This window comes from Staurois parvus, unplaced genomic scaffold, assembly GCF_062004578.1.
Source record: "Staurois parvus isolate SC_StPar_1 unplaced genomic scaffold, SC_StPar_1.0 ptg002328l, whole genome shotgun sequence".
NCBI classification, from domain to species: Eukaryota; Metazoa; Chordata; class Amphibia; order Anura; family Ranidae; genus Staurois; species Staurois parvus.
Genome location: NW_028320124.1, coordinates 29013 through 48576, shown reverse-complemented (window position 1 = coordinate 48576; position 19564 = coordinate 29013). Strand labels below are relative to the sequence as shown.

Here is a 19564-nt window from a genome sequence, read left to right as displayed (position 1 = left end):
TCTGCAGTCAGCGACCCGTTACTATGGATACCACTGGCATCGGGGGCGGAGCTTAGCTGGTCTGCTGCATTGCCAAAGGCATACCTGTGTTTGCACCGCTACAGTCAGCGTCCCGTGTGATCCCCGGTGAGCTCTCCATACACAGCGAGATCCTGATTGGGGGCGTCTCTGCAAATGTTACGTCTGTATTCCAACACTATGGGATGATTGAGTTATGGGGGTGCGGAGAGGAGGGACTACATACTACAGACCCCCGCACTCTGTGTGTTACATACTCCTGACCCCCGCACTCTGTGTGTTACATACTACAGACTCCCGCACTCTGTGTGTTACATACTACAGACCCCGCACTCTGTGTGTTACATACTACAGACCCCCGCACTCTGTGTGTTACATACTCCTGACCCCTGCACTCTGTGTGTTACATACTCCTGACCCCCGCACTCTGTGTGTTACATACTACAGACCCCGCACTCTGTGTGTTACATACTACAGACCCCGCACTCTGTGTGTTACATACTACAGACCCCCGCACTCTGTGTGTTACAAACTCCTGACCCCTGCACTCTGTGTGTTACATACTACAGACCCCCGCACTCTGTGTGTTACATACTCCTGACCCCCGCACTCTGTGTGTTACATACTCCTGACCCCCGCACTCTGTGTGTTACATACTCCTGACCCCTGCACTCTGTGTGTTACATACTCCTGACCCCCGCACTCTGTGTGTTACATACTACAGACCCCGCACTCTGTGTGTTACATACTACAGACCCCCGCACTCTGTGTGTTACATTCTACAGACCCCGCACTCTGTGTGTTACATACTACAGACCCCCGCACTCTGTTACATACTACAGACCCCCGCACTCTGTGTGTTACATACTACAGACCCCGCACTCTGTGTGTTACATACTACAGACCCCGCACTCTGTGTGTTACATACTACAGACCCCCGCACTCTGTTATACTACAGACCCCGCACTCTGTGTGTTACATACTACAGACCCCGCACTCTGTGTGTTACATACTACAGACCCCCGCACTCTGTTACATACTACAGACCCCCGCACTCTGTGTGTTACATACTACAGACCCCCGCACTCTGTGTGTTACATACTACAGACCCCCGCACTCTGTGTGTTACATACTCCTGACCCCTGCACTCTGTGTGTTACATACTCCTGACCCCTGCACTCTGTGTGTTACATACTACAGACCCCGCACTCTGTGTTACATACTACAGACCCCGCACTCTGTGTGTTACATACTACAGACCCCGCACTCTGTGTTACATACTACAGACCCCCGCACTCTGTTACATACTCCTGACCCCCGCACTCTGTGTGTTACATACTCCTGACCCCCGCACTCTGTGTGTTACATACTCCTGACCCCCGCACTCTGTGTGTTACATACTCCTGACCCCCGCACTCTGTGTGTTACATACTACAGACCCCCGCACTCTGTGTGTTACATTCTACAGACCCCGCACTCTGTGTGTTACATACTACAGACCCCCGCACTCTGTTACATACTACAGACCCCCGCACTCTGTGTGTTACATACTACAGACCCCGCACTCTGTGTGTTACATACTACAGACCCCCGCACTCTGTGTGTTACATACTACAGACCCCCGCACTCTGTTACATACTACAGACCCCCGCACTCTGTGTTACATACTCCTGACCCCCGCACTCTCTGTTACATACTCCTGCACTCCATATTACTTCTGTTGTCAGCACTGACCACACCCACCATTATGGAGTCACTATTCACTATTAGAGCTCCCCTATAGATGTGTGGATGAGGGCCCTCACTCCCCCCCCCCCCCCTGCTGTCGCCCATAGCAACCCAACAACTTCTCTCATTTCTATCACACGGCTCAGAACTATAAAAGCTGATTGGCTGCGCTCCAGTGGAGATCACGTGTCCCCCGCTCCCCCTATTAGAGGAAACTTCCAGAGTCGTGGCTCCAATCACAGCCGCCATGTTTGTACTCCGTACAGAAGGAGGAGTGGGCGGAGTCACCGCAGCGCTGAAACATCAGCCCGGAGTGGCTATTACAGCGGTGGAGTGGGCGGGGCTCAGGCCGGTTAGGTGAACAGGATCTGGTCACGTGCCGTGATTCCTGCAGTGGCGCCGCCTGGATGCTGCTGTCTCCATAGTGACGGAGGCCTCCGCTCCCGGCATGCAGCGCGGCGGACGGGGGGTGACACGTCACGGATCGGGCCGCGGCCTGGAGAACCGGTACGGAGCGGAGAGGGGGTGTGTATAGCGGGGAGGGAGGGGCCTATTGTTATCAGCACGGGCCCGCCGGGGAGCTGTCCGCCATCTTTGTACAGACCTCCCCATCATCTTCCTCATTGTTATTGTGATTATGACGCCTGTGTGCCGCCATCATCGTCACTGTGGGGGGGAAGGGGCCTGCAGGCAGAGTTCAGCACCCAGTCAGGCCAGTATGGGGGGGGGAGGGGTGGCATATGGTTCCTCTCCGGCGTCGGCTGCGTCACCAAATGTGTGAAACGCGTCCATTTTGTGGGACGGACATCACGTGTTTTCCTGCGCGACAAATTATCTTCTCCACCGAGTCAAATTACATAAAAACTGCACCCAAAAATGGCCGAAAATAACGCACTGCGCGCCAATCTTAACTGCTTGCGGAACGGAGACGTACCAGGACCACGCCGGACTCGGAACCGTTGTACTGGGACCACGCCGGACTCGGAACCGTTGTACTGGGACCACGCCGGACTGGGAGCCGTCATACCGGGACCACAGCAGACTGGGAGCCGTCATACCGTGACCACGCCGGACTCTGAGCCGTCATACCGTGACCACGCCGGACTCTGAGCCGTCATACCGTGACCACGCCGGACTCTGAGCCGTCATACCGTGACCACGCCGCACTCTGAGCCGTCATACCGTGACCACGCCGCACTCTGAGCCGTCATACCGTGACCACGCCGGACTCTGAGCCGTCATACCGTGACCACGCCGGACTCTGAGCCGTCATACCGTGACCACGCCGGACTCGGAACCATTATACCGGGACCACGCCGGACTCGGAACCATTGTACCAGGACCACGCCGGACTCGGAACCATTGTACCAGGACCACGCCGGACTCGGAACCATTGTACCAGGACCACGCCGGACTCGGAACTGCTGTACGGGGACCACAGCAGACTGGGAGCCGTCATACCGTGACCACGCCGGACTCTGAGCCGTCATACCGTGACCACGCCGGACTGGGAGCCGTCATACCGTGACCACGCCGGACTCTGAGCCGTCATACCGTGACCACGCCGGACTCTGAGCCGTCATACCGTGACCACGCCGGACTCTGAGCCGTCATACCGTGACCACGCCGGACTCTGAGCCGTCATACCGTGACCACGCCGGGCTCTGAGCCGTCATACCGTGACCACGCCGGGCTCTGAGCCGTCATACCGTGACCACGCCGGGCTCTGAGCCGTCATGCCGTGACCACGCCGGGCTCTGAGCCGTCATGCCGTGACCACGCCGGGCTCTGAGCCGTCATGCCGGGACCACGCCGGGCTCTGAGCCGTCATGCCGGGACCACGCCGGGCTCTGAGCCGTCATGCCGGGACCACGCCGGGCTCTGAGCCGTCATGCCGGGACCACGCCGGGCTCTGAGCCGTCATGCCGGGCTCTGAGCCGTCATGCCGGGACCACGCCGGGCTCTGAGCCGTCATACCGGGACCACGGCGGACTCGGAGCCATCATACCGGGACCAAGCCGGACTCGGAGCCGTCATACCGCGACCACGCCGGGCTTGCAGCCCTTATACCAGGACGTCGCCATGGTGTTCTTCAGGCAGATCTTTGGTGGGTGGAAAGAATGGCATGCGATTACATTACATACAGGTGAAACCGGAACAATGAGAATCTGGTGCATTCATTCATTCATTCATTCATTCATTTATTTCAGTGCAGCAACTTAAAAGGTGACACTAATATATGAGACTCATTACATGCAAAGCAAGATAGTTCCAGCCGTGATTTGTCATCATTGTGATGATTATGGCTTACAGCTCATGAAAACCCCAAATCCACAATCTCAGAAAATGAGAATATTCCATGCAATCAATAAAACAAGGATTGTACATAGAACAATATCGCACCTCTGAAAAGTAGAAGCTGCATATGTACTCAGTACTTGGTTTGGGCCCCTTTTGCAGCAATTACTGCCTCAATGCGGCGTGGCATGGAAGCTATCAGCCTGTGGCACTGCTGAGGTGTTATGGAAGACCAGGATGCTTCAATAGCGGCCTTCAGCTCTTCTGCATTGTTCGGTCTCATGTCTCTCATCTTTCTCTTGGCAATGCCCCATAGATTCTCTATGGGGTTCAGGTCAGGCGAGTTTGTTGGCCAATCAAGCACAGTAATCCCACGGTCATTGAACCTGGTTTTGGTGCTTTTGGCAGTGTGGGCGGAGCCAAGTCCTGCTGGAAAATGAAGTCGGCTCCCCCATAAAGCTGGTCTGCGGAAGGAAGCATGAAGTGCTCCAAAATCTCCTGGTAGACGGCTGCGGTGACCCTGGACTTAATGGAGCACAGAGGGCCAACACCAGCAGATGACATGGCTCCCCAAATCAACACAGACTGTGGGAACTTCACACTGGACTTCAAGCATCTTGCAGTGTGTGCCTCTCCATTCTTCCTCCATACTCGGGGTCCTTGTGCCTCTCCATTCTTCCTCCATACTCGGGGTCCTTGGGCCTCTCCATTCTTCCTCCATACTCGGGGTCCTTGGGCCTCTCCATTCTTCCTCCATACTCGGGGTCCTTGGGCCTCTCCATTCTTCCTCCATACTCGGGGTCCTTGGGCCTCTCCATTCTTCCTCCATACTCGGGGTCCTTGTGCCTCTCCATTCTTCCTCCATACTCGGGGTCCTTGGGCCTCTCCATTCTTCCTCCATACTCGGGGTCTTTGGGCCTCTCCATTCTTCCTCCATACTCGGGGTCCTTGTGCCTCTCCATTCTTCCTCCATACTCGGGGTCCTTGTGCCTCTCCATTCTTCCTCCATACTCGGGGTCCTTGTGCCTCTCCATTCTTCCTCCATACTCGGGGTCCTTGGGCCTCTCCATTCTTCCTCCATACTCGGGGTCCTTGGGCCTCTCCATTCTTCCTCCATACTCGGGGTCCTCGGGCCTCTCCATTCTTCCTCCATACTTGGGGTCCTTGGTTTCCAAATGAGATGCAAAAGTTGCTCTCATCAGAAAAGAGGACTTTGGACCACTGAGGACAGACCAGGTCTGTTTTTCTTTAGCCCAGGTAAGACGCTTCTGACGTTGTTTGTTGTTCAGGAGCGGCTTGACAAGAGGAATACGACATTTGAAGCCCATGTCCAGGATCCGTCTGTGTGTGGTGGCTCTTGATGCACTGACTCCAGCCTCAGTCCACTCCTTGTGAAAGTCCCCAACACTTTTGAATGGCCTTTTCCTGACAATCCTCTCCAGGCTGCGGTCATCCCTGCTGCTTGTGCACCTTTTTCCTCCACACTTTTCCCTCCCACATAACTTTCTATTAATGTGCTTTGATACAGCACTTTGGGAACATCCAACTTCTTCTGCAATTCCCTTTTGAGTCTTTCCCTCCTTATGGAGGGTGTCAGTGATGGTGTCAGGTCAGCAGTCTTTCCCATGATTGTGATTCCTACTGAACCAGACTGAGAGACCATTTAAAGGCTCAGGAACCCTTTGCAGGTGTTATGGCTGAATGAGCTGATTAGAGTGGGACACTTTGAGCCGAGATTATTCCACCTTTTCACAAGATTCTCATTTTCTGAGGTTGTGGATTTGGGGTTTTCATGAGCTGTAAGCCATAATCATCACAATGATGACAAATCACGGCTGGAACTATCTTGCTTTGCATGGAATGAGTCTCATATATTAGTTTCACCTTTTAAATTGCTGCACTGAAATAAATTATCTTTTGCACCAGATTCTCATTTTTTGAGTTTCACCTGTAATATATATATTACAGCAACTCGACTGCGAGGTATTTCCACACCTCACCTACAACCTGGACCCGCTCCGGGTGATTTCCACCTGTTTGTACCTCCTGAAAGAGTTCCTCAGAGATCATCATTCAGCACTAATGACGATGTGAAGCCGGCTGTCCTAGGATGGTTCAGGCGTACTGACAAATCTTTCTGTGCCGAAGCTTTCCAGGCATTAGTTAAATGCTGGGATAAGTGTATACATGTAGCAGGGGAGTATGTTGAAAAATAAATGCAGTTTCTACTTTTTGAAATTAGTTCTTTTATTACATAAATTCAAAAGTCCCGGTTTGACTTGAACGGCCCTCGTATATATCTTCTTCCAACTATTGGCTGCCCTTGTGCTTCTGTGACTACACGGTCACCTCATAGTGTTCATCAGGTGGAGTTTTGGTGGTTGGTGATCTTCAGGTGGCGTTGTGGTGGGGGGTGGTCTCAACTCATCTGTATATCTTCTTCCAGTTATTGGCCTCTTAGCTTTGTTGGGTGTTCTCCAGGTAGTGTTTTAGTGCCTGGTATTCACCAGGTGGCGTTTTGGTGGGTGGTGTTCCCCAGGTGGCATTTTGGTGCGTGGTGTTCCCCAGGTGGCATTTTGGTAGGTGGTGTTCTCAAGGTGGATTTTTGGTGGGTGATGCTGTCCAGGTGGATTTTTGGTGGGTATTGTTCCCCAAGTGGAGTTTTCGTGGGTGGTGTTCCCCAGGCAGATCTTTGGTTCCAGTCTTGCTCTCACAGTGTGTCCCGGTTCAGTTCCGGCCTTGCTCTCCCAGTGTGTCCCGGTTCAGTTCCGGCCTTGCTCTTCCAGTGTGTCCCGGTTGAGTTCCGGCCTTGCTCTTCCAGTGTGTCCCGGTTGAGTTACGGCCTTTCTCTCCCAGTGTGTCCCTGTTCAGTTCCGGCCTTTCTCTCCCAGTGTGTCCCGGTTCAGTTCCAGCCTTGCTCTCTGTATGTCCCGGTTCAGTTCCGGCCTTGCTCTTCCAGTGTGTCCAGGTTCAGCTCCGGCCTTGCTCTTCCAGTGTGTCCGGGTTCAGCTCCGGCTTTGCTCTTCCAGTGTGTCCCGGTTCAGTTCCGGCCTTGCTCTTCCAGTGTTTCCCGGTTCAGTTCCGGTCTTTCTCTCCCAGTGTGTCCCGGCCTTCTCTCCCAGTGTGTCCCGGTTCAGTTCCGGCCTTGCTCTTCCAGTGTGTCCCGGTTGAGTTCCGGCCTTGCTCTTCCAGTGTGTCCCGGTTGAGTTCCGGCCTTTCTCTCCCAGTGTGTCCCGGTTCAGTTCCGGCCTTGCTCTTCCAGTGTGTCCAGGTTCAGCTCCGGCCTTGCTCTTCCAGTGTGTCCGGGTTCAGCTCCGGCTTTGCTCTTCCAGTGTGTCCAGGTTCAGCTCCGGCCTTGCTCTTCCAGTGTGTCCGGGTTCAGTTCCGGCTTTGCTTTTCTAGTGTGTCCCGGTACAGTTCCGGCTTTGCTCTTCCAGTGTGTCCCGGTTCAGTTCTGGCCTTTCTCTCCCAGTGTTTCCCGGTTCAGTTCCGGCCTTGCTCTTCCAGTGTTTCCCGGTTCAGTTCCGGTCTTTCTCTCCCAGTGTGTCCCGGTTCAGTTCCAGCCTTGCTCCCAGTTTTGTCCCAGCCTTCTCCCTACCTTGTTGTCCCCTACCTGTGTCCTGCACTCCTACCTGCATTCTGTCCTTCACCTCCATGTCTCTCTTTGCACTGCAGCTTGTTACCATTCTCACTGCTCCAGCCTGTTTCCCCTGTGATTCCAGTCTGCCTCGATATCTGCACCTGTACCCTCCCAGCTGGAGGACCGCAACCTGGATACCGCCCTCAACTTAACATCTCCACCACTAGGAGCTCTGGTGAAGACACCAGGCGGTATCTTAGATTTTGCACCTCGGCCCTTTTCAGGGCTCTTACCACTGCTAAACAAACTTCCAGCCGAGTCCTCTGTGTTCAAGCTGTGGCTTGGCCACCATCCACCAAGCTGCTCTCCTAAGCTGTGCTCAGCCTCTCCGCCCAGGTGGGAGTGGATTCCTGAGCTGTGTATAGTTTGAGTTTCGGATTTTGGTGTCAGTTGGGAAGTTCTAGAAGCGGTCCTTAGGAGAGATTGCGGCTTGGCAGAACGGTTCTGTGCGTTCTCCTCACCTTCTGTCTCCGAACTGCAGGCCGTCTCTGAACATCTGCTGACTCCTCGTCCTGTCAGTCACCCCGAGCTCAGCGGCCGGCTCCTCGTACATCTCGGATGTTGTCATTAAATCTTCCTTGGATTTCAGCAAACCCGAGTTGGTTTTTCCTGAGTTTCAGCAGTTCATTAAATTGTGTTCTATTGAGCCGTTTGAGTTATTAATGTGCTTGGTAATGGAAGTGGCGACGGGCCGGTGGTGTATTTTATCCAGATAAAATCTCAGAGTTTACATCCTCAGCCAACAGTACGGAGTGTAAAAGAACCATTTATTCCGAAACGTATTTCATTTTTATTGTGTAATAATAACCGAGCTGAGATGCCTCCTGATATCTAGAGAAGTTGTGTAAGTGGGCCAAAAGCCGGGCGTATATTTTTACTGGTCGTTTTTCGGACAGGCGTTTTGTTCAAGATATTTGATTCATGAAGGGGCTGTTTGGTGTATGTGGTTTGAAACTATCCAAAACCACTTGATGTCCTTCGGCTGGTTCAAAATGTCCTCCGAGATGCAAATTTGGGCCCATTTCGCGATCATGGATTGCTCCCCCTTTCCTATTTACCACCTTCTCTGGACCCTTTCTCAGATCCAACCTTGACACATTCGCTGTGCTTACGGGACTCGGTGAAGATTTCGCCCCATTTGATCTCGTCCCATTTGCCTCTCTCGGTCATCTTGAACACCCCTCAATTCCTCCCTGCTTATGACAACCCAGCGGCTTCCCGGTGGTGTCGGGACAGAGGAAGTAAAAATGATGGACTTGATGGTTTCAAGCCTTTTGAATGTCTACGGGAGCATTGGCAGCTTCCTGCTCTTGAGATCTTTAGATACACCCAAATTCACCATCTTGTTCATTCTCTTCTTCGAAACGAACTGGATTTGCCCAAACGCTTGAACCCACTCGAAAACCTGTGCAGTAACGATCCTACACCAAAGAGTCTATTGTCTGATTTGTTCTTTTCTTTGACTGATACCATGGGGCCTCGCACACTTCCCTACGTTTCGAAAGGGGAAGCTGATTTGGGTAGAACCCTGGACCAGTCCGGTTGGAACCAAATATGGCTTGACTTATTGAAATGTTCCCAGAGCATATTTGCCCAAGAAAATGCCATAAAGTTGCTTTCTCGCTGGTATATGACCTTGAACGGACAGCCAAATTCATTCCCTTGGTTTCTTCAGGTAGGGAACCAGGCACCTTTTTTCCATATTTGGTGGCCCTGCCCGAAGGCTCTGCGTTTCTGGACCCGGGTCTAGTCTATGGTTAGATCAATTTTAGAAGTCTTCTTAGTGTGTGACCCCCTAGGAGGCCCTGCTTAACAAGCCAATCCTCTCTTTGACTAAGGCCCAAAGGAAAGTTTTCGCCCCTTTTGATCTTGTCTTATTTGCCTCTCTCAGGCATCTTGAACACCCCTTAATTCTTATGACAACCCAGCGGCTTGCCGGTGGTGGAGGGACAGAGGAAATAAAAATGAATTTGAACTTATGGGACTTGATGGTTTCAAGTCTTTTGAATAGCTACGGGAGCACTGGCAGCTTCCTGCTCTTGAGATCTTCAGATACACCCAAATTCACCATCTTGTTCATTCTCTTCTTCGAAACTAACCGGATTCGCCCAAACGCTTGAACCCATTTGAAAACTGGTTCACATAAAGGGGATATGATCTCCATGTATAATACATAAGGGGGGATATGATCTCCATGTATAATACATAAGGGGGATATGATCTCCATGTATAATACATAAGGGGGGATATGATCTCCATGTATAATACATAAGGGGGGATATGATCTCCATGTATAATACATAAGGGGGGGGGGATATGATCTCCATGTATAATACATAAGGGGGGGATATGATCTCCATGTATAATACATAAGGGGGGATATGATCTCCATGTATAATACATAAGGGGGGATATGATCTCCATGTATAATACATAAGGGGGGATATGATCTCCATGTATAATACATAAGGGGGATATGATCTCCATGTATAATACATAAGGGGGGGATATGATCTCCATGTATAATACATAAGGGGGGATATGATCACCATGTATAATACATAAGGGGGGGATATGATCACCATGTATAATACATAAGGGGGGATATGATCTCCATGTATAATACATAAGGGGGGATATGATCTCCATGTATAATACATAAGAGGGGATATGATCTCCATGTATAATACATAAGGGGGGGATATGATCTCCATGTATAATACATAAGGGGGGATATGATCTCCATGTATGATGCATTAGGGGGGATATGATCACCATGTATAATACATAAGGGGGGATATGATCTCCATGTATAATACATAAGGGGGGATATGATCACCATGTATAATACATAAGGGGGATATGATCTCCATGTATAATACATAAAGGGGGGATATGATCTCCATGTATAATACATAAGGGGGGATATGATCTCCATGTATAATACATAAGGGGGGATATGATCTCCATGTATAATACATAAGGGGGGATATGATCTCCATGTATAATACATAAGGGGGGATATGATCTCCATGTATAATACATAAGGAGGGATATGATCTCCATGTATAATACATAAGGGGGGGATATGATCTCCATGTATAATACATAAGGGGGGATATGATCTCCATGTATAATACATAAGGGGGGGATATGATCTCCATGTATAATACATAAAGGGGGGATATGATCTCCATGTATAATACATAAAGGGGGGATATGATCTCCATGTATAATACATAAGGGGGGATATGATCTCCATGTATAATACATAAGGGGGGATATGATCACCATGTATAATACATAAGGGGGGGATATGATCTCCATGTATAATATATAAGGGGGGGGGATATGATCTCCATGTATAATACATAAGGGGGAGATATGATCTCCATGTATAATACATAAGGGGGGATATGATCTCCATGTATAATACATAAGAGGGGATATGATCTCCATGTATAATACATAAGGGGGGGATATGATCTCCATGTATAATACATAAGGGGGGATATGATCTCCATGTATAATACATAAGGGGGGATATGATCTCCATGTATAATACATAAGGGGGGATATGATCTCCATGTATAATACATAAGGGGGGATATGATCTCCATGTATAATACATAAGGGGGATATGATCACCATGTATAATACATAAGGGGGGATATGATCTCCATGTATAATACATAAGGGGGGATATGATCTCCATGTATAATACATAAGGGGGGATATGATCACCATGTATAATACATAAGGGGGGGGGGATATGATCTCCATGTATAATACATAAGGGGGGGGGATATGATCTCCATGTATAATACATAAGGGGGGATATGATCACCATGTATAATACATAAGGGGGGGGGGGATATGATCTCCATGTATAATACATAAGGGGGGGGGATATGATCTCCATGTATAATATATAAGGGGGGATATGATCTCCATGTATAATACATAAGGGGGATATGATCACCATGTATAATACATAAGGGGGGGATATGATCTCCATGTATAACACATAAGGGGGGGATATCATCTCCATGTATAATACATGAGGGGGGATATGATCTCCATGTATAATACATAAGGGGGATATGATCTCCATGTATAACACATAAGGGGGGGATATCATCTCCATGTATAATACATAAGGGGGGGATATGATCTCCATGTATAATACATAAGGAGGGGATATGATCTCCATGTATAATACATGAGGGGGGATATGATCTCCATGTATAATACATAAGGGGGATATGATCTCCATGTATAATACATAAGGGGGGGATATGATCTCCATGTATAATACATAAGGGGGGATATGATCTCCATGTATAATATATAAGGGGGGGGGATATGATCTCCATGTATAATACATAAGGGGGATATGATCTCCATGTATAATACATAAGGGGGGATATGATCTCCATGTATAATACATAAGGGGGGATATGATCTCCATGTATAATACATAAGGGGGGATATGATCTCCATGTATAATACATAAGGGGGGATATGATCTCTATGTATAATACATAAGGGGGGATATGATCTCCATGTATAATACATAATGGGGGATATGATCTCCATGTATAATACATAAGGGGGGGATATGATCTCCATGTATAATTCATAAGGGGGGGATATGATCTCCATGTATAATACATAAGGGGGGATATGATCACCATGTATAATACATAAGGGGGGGATATGATCTCCATGTATAATATATAAGGGGGGGATATGATCTCCATGTATAATACATCAGTGGTTCATATAGTGAACTCGGTGTAGTTATTCCCCCTGAGGTCATCACAGAGGACAAGGGGGCGCTCTTTACATCTGGAGGAAATGAAATTTAATCTCCAAACACGGAAAGGTTTCTTCACAGTAAGAGCTGTGAGAATGTAGAATAGACTCCCTCCAGAGTTGGTTGTGGCCGGCTCAGTGGATTGCTGTAGGAAAGTCCTGGATCCTTTCTTGGATACACAGAATATAACTGGATATAACATTTATAGGGAACGTGGATCCAGGGAATATCCGATTGCCTCTCGGGGGATCAGGAATGTTTCCCCTGCAGGAGCAAATTGGATCGTGCTTTGCTGGGTTTTTTGCCTTCCTCTGGATCCACCGTGGCTGTAGGATTATAACTTTTTTTTTTTCTTTTGTTTTTTATGGCTGAACTGGATGGACTTTTGTCTGATTTTCAGGCAGACTAACTATGAAGGAGGGTCATGTGGTTTTCTGCGTTTTGGAGCCCCAGAACCCGGTTGCCTGCAGATGAAGATTCATTTCTCTGCTCTCTCCTTCCAGCCCGTCCTGTACACACAACTCACCTGCGGCATGGACATCTGTAGAGAACACTGTGCCAAGAACTGTCAGATCTCCCAGAGTCCTTCACTGCATGATAAATAGATAACAAGCCTTGCCGAGCGTGGGGGGGGGGACCCTATTCTGGTACAATCCTAATTCTAGGGGCTTCCACAGGTAGGTGCCCCACTTACACCCCCACCCCCCCATGTTTTTTTTTCTTACTCGTTACAGCAGAACTACAGGCAAAAATACTGAATCATTCCAACGACCCGACACCTGTGAGGACCCTCGCCGGGACTGGCATCGTCTTCAGCTGTCTGGATTAGTCGGTGCGGGATGACGTCACTCCCATGCATGTGCAGCAGTGCAGTCTATCCTCGCACACATGAAGTGTCAGAGTGTAAACAGAGCTGCATATTTTTTTTTTTTTTGACTGTAGTTTCACTTTAACCTATTCACGCAGACTGAACGCAAATGTGCGTCCTCCTGGCGTCTGGGCTGAGCGGCCGCACATTTGCGTTCTATTAAAAAAGAACATGTGCTGAGAGCGTGCGCCCTGCGCACATGTCCGGTACTCACGGAAAGGTCCCGATCTCCTTTTTTGATCGGGACCTTTCCTGATCGTGTGACTGCCGTGACGGCACGTCATGGCGATCTCATGACCCTAAACGTCGCCCCGCCTCCCAGTTTCTGAAACCCTTAAAGGGCCGGGAGGCGCCGGCATGAAGGGGTTAACCCCTCGCCCTCCAGAGGATTCCCCCTTCCCCTCCTGACTAGGCCATTTTTTTTCGTTGTTACTTTAATTGACAATTGCGCGTTCATGCAACGCCGCACCCAAATGAAATTTACTTACTTTTTTTCCCCACAAATTTAACTTTCATTCCGTGGTATTTGATCACCTGTGCATTTTTTTTATTGTTTCCGCTATAGAAAAAAAATAAAGACAATTTTGAGGGAAAAAAAAACAAAATTTTTTGACTTTTTGCTATTAACTAGTAGCCGACCGCAGATAGCCGAATGACGGCTGCACTGCGGCCGGCCAGTTCTGGGTGGACGTCATATGACGTCCTCCCAGAACGCGCTCTCCTGCACGCCCCAGGGGGTGCGCACCCGGCGATCTCCGTGATCGCTGTGTCCTACGGACACAGCTGATCACGTGATGTGGTAAAAGGCCAATCACAGCGGCCTTTTACCACCTGATCAGCGGTGTCCAATGACACGCTGATCAGAGGGAAATGCAAGTGCCGGTTCTCGGCTGCACTTTCCTCACGCTGTCAGATCGTGAGGAAAGTACTGCCGAGAACCGGCAGTTGTCAGAGCGGGGATCGGCACCGATCATCAGGGTCACTGATGATCAGTGCCCTGATGATCGGTGCCCAGCAGTGCCACTTGCAAGTTCCGCCCACCCGTGCCCAGCAGTGCGCCCACCTGTGCCCAGCAGTGCACCCACCTGTGCCCAGCAGTGCCACCTACCTGTGCCCACCTGTGCCACTCTGCAGTGCCACCTACCTGTGCCCACCAGTGCCACCCACCTGTGCCCACCCACCAGTGCTGCCCACCAGTGCCACCCACCAGTGCAGTGCTGCCAGTCAGTGCCCAGCAGTGATGCCAGTCAGTGCCGTCTATCAGTACCCATCATCAGTGTCACCTATCAGTGCCGCCTATCAGTGCTGCATATTAGTGCCGCCTATCCGTGCCACCTCATTAGTACTGCCTATCAGTGCCCTTTAGTGCTGCCTATCAGTGCCGCCTATCAGTGCCCATCAGTGCTGCCTATCAGTGCCCATCAGTGCTGCCTCATCAACGCACATCAGTGAAGGAGAAAAAATACCTGTTTGAAAAATTTTATAAAAGAAACAAAGAAACTTTTTTTTTTTTTTTCAAATTTTTTGCAATTTTTTTATTTATAGCGCAAAAAGTAAAGCGCCCAGCAGCGATTAAATACCACCAAAAGAAAGCTCTATTTGTGAGAAAAAAATGATCAAAATTTCATATGGGTACAATGTTGCATGACCGCGCAATTGTCAATCAAAGTGCGGCAGCGCTGAAAGCTGAAAATTGGCCTGGTAAAGAAGGGGGTAGAAGTGTCCGGTAGGCAGGAAAGGGGTAGAAGTGTCCGGTAGACAGGAAGGGGGTAGAAGTGCCCTGTAGGCAGGAAGGGGGTAGAAGTGCCCGGTAGGCAGGAAGGGGGTAGAAGTGTCCTGTAGGCAGGAAGGGGGTAGAAGTGCCCGGTGGGCAGGAAGGGGGTAGAAGTGCCCGGTGGGCAGGAAGGGGGTAGAAGTGCCCGGTGGGCAGGAAGGGGGTAGAAGTGCCCGGTGGGCAGGAAGGGGGTAGAAGTGTCTGGTAGGCAGGAAGGGGGTAGAAGTGCCCGGTGGGCAGGAAGGGGGTAGAAGTGTCCTGTAGGCAGGAAGGGGGTAGAAGTGCCCGGTAGGCAGGAAGGGGGTAGAAGTGCCCGGTGGGCAGGAAGGGGGTAGAAGTGCCCGGTAGGCGAGGGGTTAAACATGTCCAGTAAAATAATTGAAAGAATCAAATTTCGTCATAAATTTCGGCCAAAATGTATTCCACTCCGTGTCTTTGCTTAAAAAAAAAAACCCGATATGTGTAAATTATTTGGTTTACGTGAAAGTTATAGCGACTGCAAATGGCGGGAAAGATACTGGAATTTTTTAAAAATTTTTAATAGTAATGGCGGCGATCAGCGACTTACAGCGGGATTGCAGCGGGCATTCTGATGCCGGGGGGCACTGATTTGGTGACACCAATACAGTGATCAGCGCTAAAATAAAAGCACTGACACTGTACTAATGGCACTGGGCAGGAAGGGGTTAACATGAGGGGCCATCAAAGGGTTAACTGTGTGCTGGGAGTGTTTTACTAGGGGGCGGGGTCTGTGTGCTTCACTGTAATCACACTGCTTTGGATGGCTGTGCTGTGCAGTGTGCCTGAGCCGACAGGGAAGGAGGACTGTTAGTAAACAAAACAGTCCTCCTCCCCGTCAGAGATCGTCAGTAATCACTGGGCGCCGGCGAGTAATCACTATCAAATCGCATGACAAGTCACACCGGTGCGATCAGGGAATAAGTGTCCTTTCTGTTTGCTGCCTCCTTCCTCTGCTATCTGCATACGTCACTTCTCACAAGTTTTCCTGCCACCAAGAGATATAAGGGTGACACCGGAGGGAGCTGCAGCACGCAGCCTGTGATTGACAGACTCAGCTCTGTTGATGTGATCTGTGTAGCTACACTGCTGCAGTCAGCAGATCCCGGGGACCTCCAGCGAGAGGACACAGTTGTGATGTCAGTATGCCGGGACATCGTTGACATTGGTGTTCACAATTCAGAATCGCCATCGGTCATGTGACTCAACTTGTCATGTTGAGATCACATGACCCAAGACTTGGCTTCTACAGCTACACATGAACTTTATTTCTGATGCTTTTCTAAGAAAAAAAAATAGCAAATACCGTATTTGCCGACGTATAAGACGACTTTTCAACCCCTGAATAGTGCCCCATCATTGGTGTCAGTGGGAGGAATAGTGCCCCATCATTGGTATCAGTGGGAGGAATAGTGCCCCATCATTGGTGTCAGTGGGAGGAATAGTGCCCCATCGTTGGTGTCAGTGGGAGGAATAGTGCCCCATCATTGGTGTCAGTGGGGAGGAATAGTGCCCCATCATTGGTGTCAGTGGGAGGAATAGTGTCCCATCATTGGTGTCAGTGGGAGGAATAGTGTCCCATCATTGGTGTCAGTGGGAGGAATAGTGCCCCATCATTGGTATCAGTGGGAGGAATAGTGCCCCATCGTTGGTGTCAGTGGGAGGAATAGTGCCCCATCATTGGTGTCAGTGGGAGGAATAGTGCCCCATCATTGGTGTCAGTGGGAGGAATAGTGTCCCATCATTGGTGTCAGTGGGAGGAATAGTGTCCCATCATTGGTATCAGTGGGAGGAATAGTGTCCCATCATTGGTGTCAGTGGGAGGAATAGTGCCCCATCGTTGGTGTCAGTGGGAGGAATAGTGCCCCATCGTTGGTATCAGTGAGAGGAATAGTGCCCCATCATTGGTGTCAGTGGGAGGAATAGTGCCCCATCATTGTTGTCAGTGGGAGGAATAGTGCCCCATCATTGGTGTCAGTGGGAGGAATAGTGCCCCATCATTGTTGTCAGTGGGAGGAATAGTGCCCCATCATTGGTATCAGTGGGAGGAATAGTGCCCCATCATTGGTGTCAGTGGGAGGAATAGTGTCCCATCATTGGTGTCAGTGGGAGGAATAGTGCCCCATCATTGGAATACCATACTGAAATCAAATCTGATGTTTTTTCATTTTTATTTGGTGTGTGTTGGAAGAGGGGTAGTCTTATACGGCAAGTATAGCTCAAACCCTATATTTTAACAGGAAAAGTAGGGGGTCGTCTTATACGCCGGCAAATACGGTATATAATAAAAAAATAAATATATATATATATATAACATATACAAATGTGACACAAGTTATATTAAAACTGAATGTTACTAAAAATGATCTTTCCTTTTCAATCTGATAACGCTGCAATTTTCAGTCAAATTCAATATGGCTACCTGGGGGTGTTCTGTACACAGATGGTGTTGGGATTGCCCACCGCCCCCTCCAGAAATGTGATTTCCTGCTTGTGTGATTGGCTGACTGATTTCCCAGAAGTCTGCACTGAGATGCAAGTCAGATTTTTGGCATCCCCTGCAACAAAAATGTCATTTTTGGCAAGATACTCCCAAAGGGAATTCACATCTAACTCTAGGTTCAAATCTGTGCGGATCCGCACGAAAATCCATGCAGCCGCACCACCCGCACAGAGAATTGCAGACCCAAGGGCGGGTGCCATTAGTTCTAATGGCACGCCGCCCGCACTGGGAAACGCAACTGTACTGGGAACCTCGGCTGCGTTTTCCAAAGTAGTGCGAGGACTTCTTTCCCTGTGTTTCACGGGCACGGGAGTCCGTTCAAATGAATGGGCTCTTGTGCCCACGCAAAACATGGCCCGCACAGCTGCATAAGTGTGAATCTAGGGTAAAGGGATGCAGACCCCGCCACTTTCCTCATTAGAACCTGCAGCAGCTGACTGATGACTATAAAGTCCCTCCCGTTACATTCATTCCGCACATGGACACAGAGAAACAAACCGCTGTTTCTTCAGAATAACAAGAGACAGGAATCTGCTACAAAGTTTGGTACAATCCCTGCAATGTACATAGATCCCCCGGGGAGGGGGGGGAGGGGAGCGTTTATTTTTTAAATGTGGAGTTACTCTTTAACTCAGTTTCAAATGCAGGCCATAGAGGGGTCGAATTCCAAACAATTTTTCAATCGAAAACGTTGTTTGTTCTGTAATCCGACGGTGCCACCAATGATTTCGAAAATCGGTCGTTTTTCATGCATTTTCCAGCACGCCCAAGAAACGAAATGGGGAGGAACCATGAAAACCGGCCGATGCCATTGCCCCACTAACAGAGCGAAAATTGGACAATTATTCCTAGGTCCAATTTTTGAACGAAAATCGTTTGGAAACACTGTTCAACAGGTAAAAAGTTTTGGGCATAAAATGAGCTAATCTTACATAATTTTGGGGTGCTGAAAATGACCCTAAAAAATGTTGATTGGCTCTAGTTTCCATGATATAGTCACCCATCTAATGACGTAAGCCATTCAAAATGATGATGCAACTTCAGCTGCATATTGCGCAATTGATACTGGTGACCGATAGAAAATGTCCTGTATACTGAGATGATGCAATATTGGCCTTTAATTGCATCACTTCGCTGCATAAAAGCTGCAGTATCTGTAGCTGATTGGAGTTCGTCTTTACATTTGGTTTTCTGCTTATATAGGCTACTCAGTAATGCCTCCAACTTGTGTGAATAAAGCAGATAATTTCTGCTATATCTGCGGTGAAATAACTTTTATCTCACAAAAAAGGAGGATAACAGGAATGATTAACCCCTTCACGCCTAAGGGTAAAACAAATCTAAATGCCTAAGCACAATTCTGCACCGTTGACATGTGATAGCAAAACCGTACATATCATCACAACTACTTTGCACATCCGGGTGGATTATACCTTGATTCTTTCAGGATAAATTGGGCCTTCATTTGGTGGTAAATGGTAATGGATATCTCCTGATTTTTTTTTATTATCAAAGGAAAACTGGCCAAAAATAGTAAAAAAAAATCCTTTTTTTTTTATTTAGCTATGTGTTTCTTGTTATGACCATAACCTACCACCAAAGAGCAACCCAAAATAAATTCTCCAGCTCTTGACGATCGCAGCGATACCATATATGTGTATGTTATTTGTTGTTTGTACCCGTAGTACAGCCCAGAAACCATAGTGCGCATTTTGTTTTTGTCTTTTTTTTTTTTTTTTTTTTTTTTTACCTAAAACACACTAACACTAACTGACACTGACATTAACACTAACTGACACTGATACCAATTTTTATTTAAATCCTGACCTTTGACCCTGACCTTTGACCTTGACCCTGACCTTTGACCTTGACCCTGACCTAAACACTAACCCTGGCAC

At 48.8% G+C, this 19564-nt stretch overlaps 1 protein-coding gene across 2 annotated transcripts in view; it reads left to right on the top strand.

Moving 5' to 3' along the window:
• The first annotated feature begins 2115 nt into the window (after positions 1–2115).
• The window catches only part of SEC22A (SEC22 homolog A, vesicle trafficking protein), a 44967-nt gene continuing 27518 nt past the window's right edge, over positions 2116–19564 (top strand). The window contains exon 1 of one of the 2 annotated variants that reach the window (XM_089665763.1): positions 2116–2253. The gene's annotated coding sequence lies outside the window, so the exon portion shown is untranslated. Of the gene's footprint in view, positions 2272–19564 lie in introns of both variants that reach the window. The other variant, XM_089665762.1, reaches the window with a different exon arrangement.